Below are 13,131 nucleotides of genomic sequence, written 5' to 3'. Positions count from 1 at the left end.
TTAAATTCTTCCAATCGCTTCGTAACATTGCCATTTTGCGAGGCTTGGCAGATAGACAGGTGGGTCCAGAAGTTGATGGTGAAATATATATGCAATCGTAATAAACACGTTTAAGAATCCAAACATTTTGGAAATGGTGACAGCTAACCCTTATCCACCAACCTGTAGCCTTATATGTTTCACTTTCCGCCCCCACTCGTTTTGTCAGATTTTAATTGCTTAAACGCCTTTAATTTTATCTTTTTCACACTATATCTTATAAAACTTGCATTACTTTCTCTCATATATGTATATTTTTACTTCACTAATTGCTTATATAATGAATAATAAAAATATTTTATTATTAAATGATATGGCCGATGCGGTGTTTGTTCTTTAAACGCACGATTTTATTTTGACGTTTCTCTGGGAGCGTCTATTCCGAACTGCCATATTTTACGATCTTTATATTATATGTACTAGTTATAAGCCATTTTCAGGTCATTCATTATATAACCTATTGGTGAAGTAAAAATATATATGATAGATAATGAGAGCCCATAATGCAAATTGTAAAAGACATAGTGTGTAAAAGATAAAGTTATAGGCGTTTAAGTAATTAAAATCTGACAAAACGAGTGAAGGGTGGAAAGTCAAACATGTGACGCTTAATTAATTACGATTATATTTCATTATCGACTTGGCTGACACATTTAAAATATCTATCGAGTGCCAAACGTCGCAAAATGGCAAGATTTCAAAGCGGTCGGAAGAGTTTTAGGAGGTTTATCCACTACAATCACAAAGTGAAACTAATATAAAACTGAAAATTGGACTTTCAAATATAACGTATCATGTATAGAAAGAAGAGGGGAGTTTGTAGCTTATTTAACTAGGAAAATATTTCTAATTTGAGGGGCACGATACATCTGTTGAAAAACTTTGAGATCCATTTAGCAACCAAAAGTTGAGTTATGTAGCCAGCAGCGTGGTCTAGTGGTGAATGTTGAATTATTTCGTACTTGATGTTACGAGTTCGATTCCCCGCTAAGTCTCGTTGTTGGCCAGTCCTTGATTTGTCTAGGTCGATCGTTTCTTATCAGAATTTGCCAATTTTTCTGATTTTCATTGAAACGATTCCTGTAAAATTGACGTTTCCTTCCCAATTTTCTGTTGCGAACCTTTAGTTGTTGTTATATCTTAGGTTTCGCCATATTGCTCACCATAGATGTCTCTGTGGTTGTTTATCGAATATAAAATTCGTATTGTTACATGAAAGTTATTCATCGTTATTTATCGTATTAATACGATGTTTGTAATATATGTATACTGACCATAGATGTCAGATATTTAGATTTACATGTATCTATGTAATAATTATGTGGACCAGTAAGGCGCATTTGGGGCTTACCTGTTAAGCCTTCCTGGTATATTTGTATATATGTATGTGAAAATATGTATGTAAAATAAAATAAATAAATAAGTATGTATGTACGTACGTACAGATAGCTCAATAGTATGACTGTCGATATAAGAATAATGAGTCAAATATTCGAAGATTAATTGTCGCAATATCCAATTGAAATTAACATTTCACTGGTAGAACTTCTTATATAAAAATACAAATTCAATAAGATATAAAAAAACCTCGACTTTTCTACAATAAAATCCGTATATACATATGTATATGTATGTACGTATGTGTTGGTTTCAAAATAATTTTCAATCTGATCGATCACGATGAAATAAATACATTTATATAATCATTTTACGGGTCAATAAAAAAACTTTATTGTATGCAAATTTTCGGAATAAATTGACACTTCTGATTTACAAAAACACATTCGAAACCACATTCTTCCGAAAATAGCCACATTTATTAGGCGAAATAAAACAAAATCAAGCGTGTAATTTAAGAAAATCGAGTCAAATCCGCACGCGTACGAACACAATTCCAAAAAATTGAAAATCAATTAGGAAAATTAATTAAAATCAAAAGAGTGTATTCAACGTTATGAAATTGCAATTCGGTTGTATCGAAATCCGATATTAAGTAAACGATGCTTTCTAATTAGAGAGTCCGAACACGACCCGCAGACTCTCGCCATTCAAAGTAGCGCGCTATCGATTTTCCGAAAGGAAAATATCATAGTCATCGAAAGACTACGGAGCGGAAAAATATGGAAATTCTACGTCGAGCTGCCAAGATGTTTCTTTTTCCTCGACACTTATTATCATACTCACACACACACACACACACAAACTACAATATATATACTACGATCGATCGTTCGCTTTTCCGACACGTGTCGTTCACTTTACTTGTATCATATTAAATACTATTCATACTATGTACATACATACATATATTGTATTATGTACATGCTACTGCAATTTGATCGCAGCCAATCGAATACATAAAAAATATCGTGTTCAATGAAAATCGAATGTGTTCTTTCTTTTTTTTTCAATACCTTTTATCATTATAATTTTTACAATGCAGCAAATAATACTTTAATTGAGCAATAATAATCAAACTTTGTTATAATACTTATAAGTACCTAATTAATTTGATGACAAATTTACGAGTCCTGCAATCAGCAATAAATTTGGTATGCTCATGCTACATAGTAACTTAAATATTATTCAGGTGCAAAATCAAAGGACTCGCATGCAAAAACACCCGAGCAACGCCTGGCAAATTTGTTTGTATGCTATGCAATACCATATCCTTCAATATAGAATCACCAATTAAAGTATACTTCCTAAAAATAACCCAACTTACGAACTTCGTAAGGTACATAATCGCAAAAACTCCCGAGCAACGCCTGGCAAATTTATTTATCAGCTATGAAATTCCACAGCCTTTAAAATAGAATCAATAATTAAGTTGCACCACCTCATGATATCCCAACTTAGACCGTGGACCAATTTCAGAGAGACTCTGAGCAAAAACTTCCATGCAAAAACGCCCGAGCAACGCCTGGCTAATTTGTTTGTGCACTGTGCAATATTACAGCCTTCGATATAGAATCACCAATTAAGGAATACTTCCAAAAATAACCCAACTTACATAGACTGTGGACGAACTTCGGAAGGCGCTAAAATGCAAAAACTACCGAGCAACGCCTTGCAAATTTATTTATCAGTTATGAAATTCCACTGACTTTAATATAGAATCAATAATTAAGTTACACCACCTCATAATATCGCAACTTAGACCGTGGCCCAATTTCAGAAAGACTCCGAGCAAAAACTTCCATGCAAAAACGCCCGAGCAACGCCTGGTAAATTTATTCTTCTGCTATGCAATTCCACAGCCTTCGAAGCAGCCTTCAATATAGAATCACTAATTAAGGTATTCTGCCTCAGTATACCCCAACTTAGACCGTGGACGGATTTTGAAAGGGCTTTGAGCCTGGTGTCGAAGGACACCCAAGTAAAAGTGCCCGAGCAACGCCTGGAAAATTTGTTTGTGCACTATGCAATATTACAGATTTCGATACAGAATTACCAAGTAACCCAACCCAACTTACATAGACCGTGGACGAACTTTGGAAGGACTTCCATGCAAAAACGCCCGAACAACGCCTAGCTAATTTATTTATCACCTATGAACTTCCACAGCCTTTAATATACATATAGAATCAATAATTAAGTTACACCACCTCACGATATCCCAACTTAGACCGTGGACCAATTTTGAAAGGGCTTTGAGCCTGGTGTCGAAGGACTCCCAAGCAAAAATGCCCGAGCAACGCCTGGAAAATGTATTTGTCTGCTATTCAATTCAACAGCCTTCAATATAAATTAAGGTATACTGCCTCGAGATACCCTAACTTAGACCATGGACAAATTTTGAACCCGGAATCGAAACAACCCATTGCAAAAAACGTCCGAGCAACGCCTGGCAAGCGTGTTTATCTGCTATACAATTCAATACAGGACATCTAAATTTGGGTTAAAAGGCCCCCACACAAGACTAAAAAGCCCGAAGGACTCTTCTATAACCAATCAATTCCGAAAATGACCGGCATTGCCAGGCAACACCGTCATAAACTTATGTATATACATATATATATATATATATATATATATATATATATATATATATATATATATATATATATATATGAGATTTTATATCGCATAGCTGAAACTTTGTAAAACAAACAATTACTTGACATTGTGATAAACAATTATATTATTTATTACATGTTTTAAAAAAAATGTATTAAACAATACAATGATGACAGCGATGACATAATGATGAATCTTTGACCATAAAACATCAAATCCGATACGCATATATTTGTTTCCGGAAAAAATTTTAAACTAATCGTACCAGCGAACCCACTTTAGCCACGGTAATTTTTAAAATAAACAGTAATTTCAGTTTTAAGTGCATTTTTGTTCACACGAGCATATTAACACTAATTAAACTTAAAAAATCATTTTATTTATGTATGTATATACATACTATATATTACAAAAAAAACACCATCGATCCCTTCATTTTATTTATTTATTTATTTTTATTTTAATAATATTATATAATATTTTCGCAATAAGCGATTTCATTATACACAGCCAGCAGTTTGGCTTAGTGGTAGCGTATATATTTAGCACCACTGAGGTCAAAGGTTCGAGTCTTCGCCATCTGCTGGTTAGATTCGGGGGTTTTGTGACTCCAAATCGATCGTTTCTCTATCAGAGTTTGCCAATTTTATCTGATCATTGCTGAAACGGTTCCTGAAAATTGGTATTAGATCTAATCCTGTTGTCACAAAATCTGCTTGTGTATAATTTGTAATAATTATACACATTAATCTGAAATCAATAGATATCTCTATAGACATCTCTATAATTTCGTATTTATTATATGTATAAAAATTGTACACAAAAAAAATCTAAAAATAATCCATAGATGTCTCTATGATTATTATTTCTGATTAATTGTTATATGCTATATATTCTGATTGTATATGTATGTATTACTGTATTTCTGATTTCTGATTGTTTATGTATTCTGTATTTCGTTAACGTACACCCGTCGCATTGGAGCAAATCTGTAATGGCGAGTGTATATTGATTTGTAACAATAAAATAAAAAAAATACACATATATTTTAATTATATCGTACAATTAATTAATTCCACGACCATATCTAATATGATATTACACGTATAATAATACGATAGGGATATTGAGCGTTTCCATTCGTATAGGAGTGCATTAGCGATGAAAAAACCTTTACCCTTTTATTGTTCGGCCCCATTTGTTAGGTCTCTCGCGCCTGACAAAACTAGCAAAGCCCTCCCCCTCCCCCGCTGGGCAGAAGGGACGTTCTTTCGATGGAATTCGGTTTATTAGGGTAATATCCCCAATACTAATCTCGCTTGAGACCCAAGTGCCGTGGCGTCGGCTTTGCCACGGAGAGAATAGGAATCGATTGCGAATCTGCGGGTATTACAATATTATACCCACATTAAATTAATTCACATCGGTACAATTTCATATAATAATTCCCGTACGAAGCTCGCGATCGGGGCTTGACAAACTTTTATCGGGCAAAGTGCTAATTTTTCGAAAATTTAATTATATCGAAAATATTGTATTCGTTCGTTTATCGTGGAGGAAACGTAGTTCAACGGTTTGTTATATACATACGTATAAAAAAACTTTTGACTTTATCTACATATGTAAGGTACGTAGTAACAATAGGTGAAGTTTTGAGATCATGCAAAAATTCAAAATTTTTGCTCGCGCTAAGTAAGTAAGGAAGAGAGAGAGAGTTTTACCGCACGCCACTGATATATATATACTAACCGTTTTTCATATGTATGCATGGTAAACGAATATTTTTGACTTTTTCACGGTCACCCTCCTGGTATATATGTTAAATAAATCAGCTGATAACTAAAAATAAAACTATCACTGTTTGATCTGTGTACATATGTAGCTTGTATTGGTTAGAAAGTTTGTTTTGGTGGAATAAACAATGAAATTTTAGGTTATGAGTTGCAGCCGGAAATACATATGTATACTCATTTATGCCGGGAACCTTACAGTTTAGAATAGTTTATTAATACTAAGATTGCTTTAATGATTTGCTTTAAGAATAGATTATCAATGAGTGATTGTCCATAAATGAGTTTATGTATTTACAGAAATGATCAGATAAATTAAATCAACTGATAACTAAAAATAATTGTATGTGATGTATGTATTTAAGCTTATTGTAAAAAACGAAATGTATTTAAGCTTATTGTAAATCATATTAACAATTAGATACAACATAACTTATTATTGAATACTTATCTCGCAGATAAAACTCCGTGAAGAGATATACTTTAAGCCGTGAAATGTCAGATTTGACATATTTGGCCAAAAATCAATATATATCGTGTATTACATTACATGAAGCTAGACGCCAAATTTGAAATTTATATATACATATGAGAGTTAAAACTATAAATATTTAAATATTAGAGATAACGAGAACCTATAGAGCAAATTTTATAAAATATAGAGTGAATTATAGGCGTTTAAACAATTAAAATCTGAAATGGGCATATCAAGGCGAAAAGGTTGAAGACAGATTATGTACCGTCATAGACGTCACCGTATCCGAGATTCTGGATATTTAATACGCATTGTATACGATATTTTATCTCCAACGTAATGGCAGACCATACATTAACGTATATTGATGACCAAAATGAGCAATATGGCAAAGTATGACAACGATCGGATAAGAGATAAAAATGACCACTAACACGAAAGCCATGTGAAACGTAAAGGAGGTAAGTAATAAGTAAAAATAAATAAATGTTAAACCACAAACAAACGACTTTCCGTTTCCAATTAAAAATCATTAAGTATGACTCACACAAACGGTGTTTTCCCGGGCAAAAAGCATTTCACGGACAAAATCACCCGAATAAAAAAAAAAAAAAACCACTAAGCCGCCATCAATCCATGGCTAAAATCCCAACAGTCAACATCCCTTTAAAGATGAAACGAGGCGGGAAGAAGGAAAAGAGAGTGCGCGCGTAATTTATTAACGCGAAGCGCGATTGTTTGGCCGACACCAGTAGAGCCTTCGCGGGTAGAAATACTACCTTATCTACATACATACATACATACATACATATACAGGTAGGTACATACATAGAGCGGTCGCCAACGGGCCGGCACGCGAAACCCGATACAATTTATTGAATAACAATAATGACGACGACGACAACGACGCGCGATCGTTCGCCTGACACGCAACCTGTTAAATATTCATAAGGGGAGAGAGGGGAATAATCGTGCGAAATGCCGCTCAAATTATGTATATTTCGAATTGGTATAATGAGAGCGGCGCCGAATCGATGGCACGCGTGCGCACACACGCCCATCGCATAACCGATTACCGACCTTTTTTATTATTATTTATTTTTACACCTAATCAGCGGCGTGCCGCTGCCTGCATGTTAATTCATTTTATGATTTTTTTTGTCGTTTTTTTATTACGCCCGGTCATTATGTAAATCAATTGTTCATCAAAAATAAAAAAAAAATACATACGCACACATGTGGGTTTGGTGCATCCGCTCTAAAATCGCCCGATTAACAGAACGGCAGCTTTAAACGTAATTCTCGTTTTCTCGAATGATAGATTGCACATCAGATGACGAGTAACCTTTCGATGTGCACGGATGCAATTATTAAAATTTAGTTGGATCTTTCCGGCGAGTTTAATAAGGCAAGATTCGATAAGTTCCGAATCTCAATTTTATAATTCCAACTCAATTTTAATAATTACCATTTTAATAATTGCATCTGTGCACATCGAAAGGTTACCCGTCATCTGATGTACAATCTATCATTCGAGAACATGAGAATTGCATTTAAAGCAGCCGTCCGTTAATCTGTCATGGATGCACCGCATCCACACATGTAAATATTATTTTTATTTTATATAAATAGATACGTATATACCAGGAAGGTTCGACAGGAAGATCCCCAATGCGCCTTCCTAGACAATTAATCACAAACAATGCAGAATTTTATTATTACATAAATCACAGTATTATTTCCAGAAGCTTAAAACCACGAAATAACAATTAATTAATTAATTAATCCATTGAGACATCTATGGATTTATATTTTGTACACAATTTTTACAAATTATACACACAATAAATACAGAAGATTTGTGACAGCAGGAAAGATGATTTTTTGCCAATTTCGAGGAATCGATTCAACAATGATCAGATAAAATTGGCAAACTCTGATAAGAAACGATCGATTTGGAGTCACAAATACCCCCAAATCTAACCAGCAGTATGGCGGATCGAACCCACTGATCACTTGGTGCTAAACACACACGCTACCATTAAGCCATACTGCTGGCTTGATGGTAAGCGATATGCAAAGCGATTCATGTATAGGGTAAGTGCTGCAGTACCCCAACCGAACCGATTTTTGTATGAAAAAACTGTAGACGGATACGTTCAGTACGCCCAAAAACATTCCCCACTGCTTATATTTTACAATAATTTCATTATGATGTATGTATATGTACAGCCATGCTCAAATGCATTTGGCCACATGTAAATAATTATAACTAAAAAATAACACAATATTAATATAAAGGTTAAAACCAATTGGCGAACCTCAAGATGTTCAAAAACTTGAGATTTGCCAGATTGAAAAGGAGATACCAATTTACAGGAACCGTTATAAAAATTGGCAAACTCTGATGGGAAACGACCGACCTGGAGTCACAAATCAAGGTCTGGCCAGCAGCGGGACTCTAGTGGGACTCGAACTCGTGACCACTCTGCTCGAAATCATATATATATGTGAGAGATAATGAGAACCAATAATCAAATTTTATAAAATATAGAGTGAAAAAATAAAAAGTTACAGGCGTTTAAACAATTAAAATCTGACATAATGATAGATAGGGTGACAAAAAGGGAAAAAACGATTGGAATAGTTTGGATAAATCTAGCTATGTGGACAATAGATGTCACCGAGAAAGATAATGGAGTATTTTCAAACGTGTCACCATTTTACACCATCGCAATGGCGGACTCGATTTCCACATATATTGATGAGCAAACCGAGCAAAATGGCAAAGTTTGAAAACGATCTGATAACAACCCAAATTTCGTAAGACGAAATCAGACGAAAAATCGAAGGCGAAGTAAGAAGAGGTTAGTAAATAGCAAAAATGGTTTTGACCAAAAATACTCGTGTATTTGAAACAACCACTATTTGCACCGAATCTTAATTAACCCATTATCCATTGTTTCACCCTAGTTATATTTTCTTGATTGCTTATTATTTTAAAAAATATACGAAATCGTCCGTTTTACGCAAATCGGTGTTTCGTCATACTTTAATTTATCATTTTTTTTAAGATTACCTAAACACAATCTGCTTTAGATCGTCGACTTTAGAGAGTCTTTAATTAATATTATGTATTAGATGTATTATGAGCATTTATAAGATTTGCAAATGAGTTTTTGAGTTCTTTTTCCTATTATGCTGTACATTAGAATATTACAATACTATGATTACAAACAAAATTAAATTAAAATTGTAAAATAGAAAATGATCAGTCGATCAGTACGATCAGTCGATTAAAATAGATATATAGATGTATATAAAAGTGCAACTTTTTGCAAATGCCAAAAACCAATGAACGGAATGGGAATCGAGTAAAAAATTCAAAAAATCGATAAAAATTTCCAAATAGACTAAATTATACATTGATAATACTGATTGCGATAATCCTAAGGACATTGCGACATTGCAAAAAATCCCAAGGATCAACCTCTGTCTGCCAAACACTTAAATACAAAGCCATTACACCTCATATAACACATTATTAAAATACTAAAAATGCAAATATATACATGCATATACATATAATATACACAGCGAAAAGGTTAACGCCTCGAAGTAACGCTCCCGCGTACATACATATAATATAATTAATTCCCAAACGTGTGCTAGGTATACACGGCGCGTGAAAAGTTTTCCCGGTGCGAGGTTTTCTTTCGGGCTTTTCGCGAAAATTTTCCGGCCTTGGATAAAAGCTGCGCCGAGTCCTTTTACCGCCCGCTCGCAATTAGCCGGTCAAAGGAAGGACGTGTGAGGATGACAACTTTAACCACATTTAACCCCTCCCCCCACCCCCTCCCCCAACTATATGTATACCTATATTATATTACACACCCATATGTATATTATGAGTGATTCTCGTTTTAGTTTATTTGGGTCGTTCGTTTCAAAGCAATGCAATTTGGGTGCATATCTGTTTGTGTTAAACAAAGCCGCAGGTGATACAGTTATTGAAAAATAGCACTCGTACCTCTGTGTTTAATGACTTTTTTGGTATATTTAGGTCAAATATGTGCAAAATTGGAATATGTACATGCATGCGTTTTTTTTTAAACGGCGATTTATGGTATGTGTCTAATAATAGGCGTTGAACGGAAAAATGTTAACTGAAATAACACATACGAGTATGTAGCCAGGTGGAAATAGAAAAATATGCAATCGTTATTGGTCCAATACCTGGAATGTGTGTATAAAATAGTTGTGCAATACATTTATTTATTTATTTTTACATATATTTAGCCAGCAGTTTGGTTTAATGGTAGCGTATATATTTAGCACCACTGAGGTTGAAGGTTCGAGTCCTCGTCAAACTGCTGGTTAGGTTTGGGGGTTTTGTGACTCCAAATCGATCGTTTCTCTATCAGAGTTTGCCAATTTTATCTGATCATTGTTGAAACGGTACCTGAAAATTGGTATTAGATCATTTCCTGTTGTCACAAAATCTGTGTGTATAATTTGTAAAAATTATGCACAGTAATCTGAAATCTATAGATATCTCTATAGACATCTCGATAATCTCGTGTTTATTATATGTATAAAAATTGTAATAATAATTGTACATAAAAATCTAAAAATAATCCATACATGTCTCTATGATTATTATTTCTGTACTGATTAATTGTTATATGCTATGTATTCTGATTGTATATGTATTATTGTATTTCTGACCGTTATCGTACACTCGTCGCATTGGAGCGATCTGTAATGACGAGTGTATATTGATTGTAACAATAAAATAAATATATGTATACCAGGAAGGCCTCACAGGTAAACCCCAATGCGCCTTCCTGTCCAATTCTGACCAGCAGGACTGCAGAAATACTCGCGAGTAAATTATTTTAAATCGAGGTCAACCCAGGGCTTGAACCCGGGATCCTCTCGATGCTTAACATTAATGCAAATACCGAGCTTTACGATACGATAGACAAATCACTTCTTCTTTCATTTAAACGATCCGCTTCGAAATTTCTCAAAATTAACATAATATTTGCTAAAATAAAACCTTCACAATCACTTTGTTGAGAACAAAATATATAAATTGAAAATTAACTCGATCTTAAACGATCTGAATATTTATAGAATTATATATAGAATCCAACCACAAAAAAAAACTCCAATTTATTATTTCAGCATTAACCTTTTGAATTTATTAGACATTGAGCGATTTTCTTCAACCGAAAAACATCATAGAAATTTTCTTTTACAGACATTTTCTTTGTTTACTTTTAATTGACCCAATCATTTCTCGGAAAATACATAGCAGAACGAACTCGTCTTTATTCCGAGCAATATTTTTCAGCCAAAATCGGCACCGAAAATTTCATCAAAAATTATCGTACATATAAAAGAGTAATAAACCCAACTTACATATGCACATACCTATACTATACATATACATATATAATACATGTATATTTATCGAAATATTAGCAGTAAAGCTCCTGGGTTGACCTCGATTTAACAGAATTTGTTTCGAATATTATCTGTAGTGCTGCTGGTCAAACTTGAATATTTGTGACTAAGTTGATCGTTTCCTATCAGAGCTTCCCAATTTGTCTGATTTCAATATTGAAACGGCTTCTTATCAAATTGGCAAAACCATCCAACCTACTATTCACCACTATTTGAATATGATTTCAATATAATCTATACATTTATATTTTTTATTTTATTTGATAGAATATGAACACTCGCCGTTACAGATCGCTCCAAAGCACTAAGTGCACTTATGCAGATGCAATACAATCAATATACATACATAAGCATTTTATACGATGCGAATTCATACAAACATCCACAGTGACATCTATGGAAAAAGTTTTTGATAATAAAAAAAAAATCAAATTGACGGACCTCAAGACGCTGAATAACTTGACATTAGCAAGTGAGAAAAGAGATGCCAATTTTACAGGAACCATTTCAATGAAAATCAGAAAAATTGGCAAACTCTGATAAGAAACGATCCACCTGGAGTAACAAACCAAGATCTGGCCAGCAGCGAGACTCCAGTGGGACCCGAACCCGTGACCAATCTACTCGAAAGCATAATAAGCTACCCACTAGTACTCGCCGCTTGTTGATATATGATCAACCACCAACCAACGCCTTTCCGTTTCCAATTAAAAATCATTCATTCACACACACTTACCAGGAAAAAAGCTACGCCTGATACAGATGATAACCCTCATCTTTTGCATGATGGAGGTATTTGTTCTTCTCGTTGACCAAAGGATTCGAAAGCACCACAACTCAAAATCAGCAGTATATCTCGGTGTTTGCGTGTAATGCTAACCACCGAGAGGTTCCCGGGCTTAAGCCCTAGGTTGAAAATAATTTATTTCGAATATTATCTGTGGTGCTGCTGATCATACTTAGATATTTATGACTCCAAGTTGATAGTTGATGCAAATTTATTTGCTTTCATTGTTGAAACAGTTCCTCAACAATTTGGCAAACATATCCTCTTCTACTATTACTATTTGAATATAATTTAATAAAAGTTTAATACCATAGATGTCGCTCAGGGGCAACCCGTAATGGAATCATAGGAAAAATATTAATTTTCAAATAAAAGACAGTTGCATAAATGATGTAACGGAATATGCCGTATCTTTCAAACACATCAATAATAAGCCAGCAGTTTGGCTTAGTGGTAGCGTATATATTTAGCACCACTGAGGTCAAAGGTTCGAGTCCTCGCCATGTGCTGGTTAGATTCGGGGGTTTTGTGACTCCAAATCGATCGTT

Source organism: Arctopsyche grandis, chromosome 6 (assembly GCF_051622035.1).
Source record: "Arctopsyche grandis isolate Sample6627 chromosome 6, ASM5162203v2, whole genome shotgun sequence".
Lineage (NCBI taxonomy): Eukaryota > Metazoa > Arthropoda > Insecta > Trichoptera > Hydropsychidae > Arctopsyche > Arctopsyche grandis.
Note: the sequence above shows the minus strand (reverse complement) of the source record.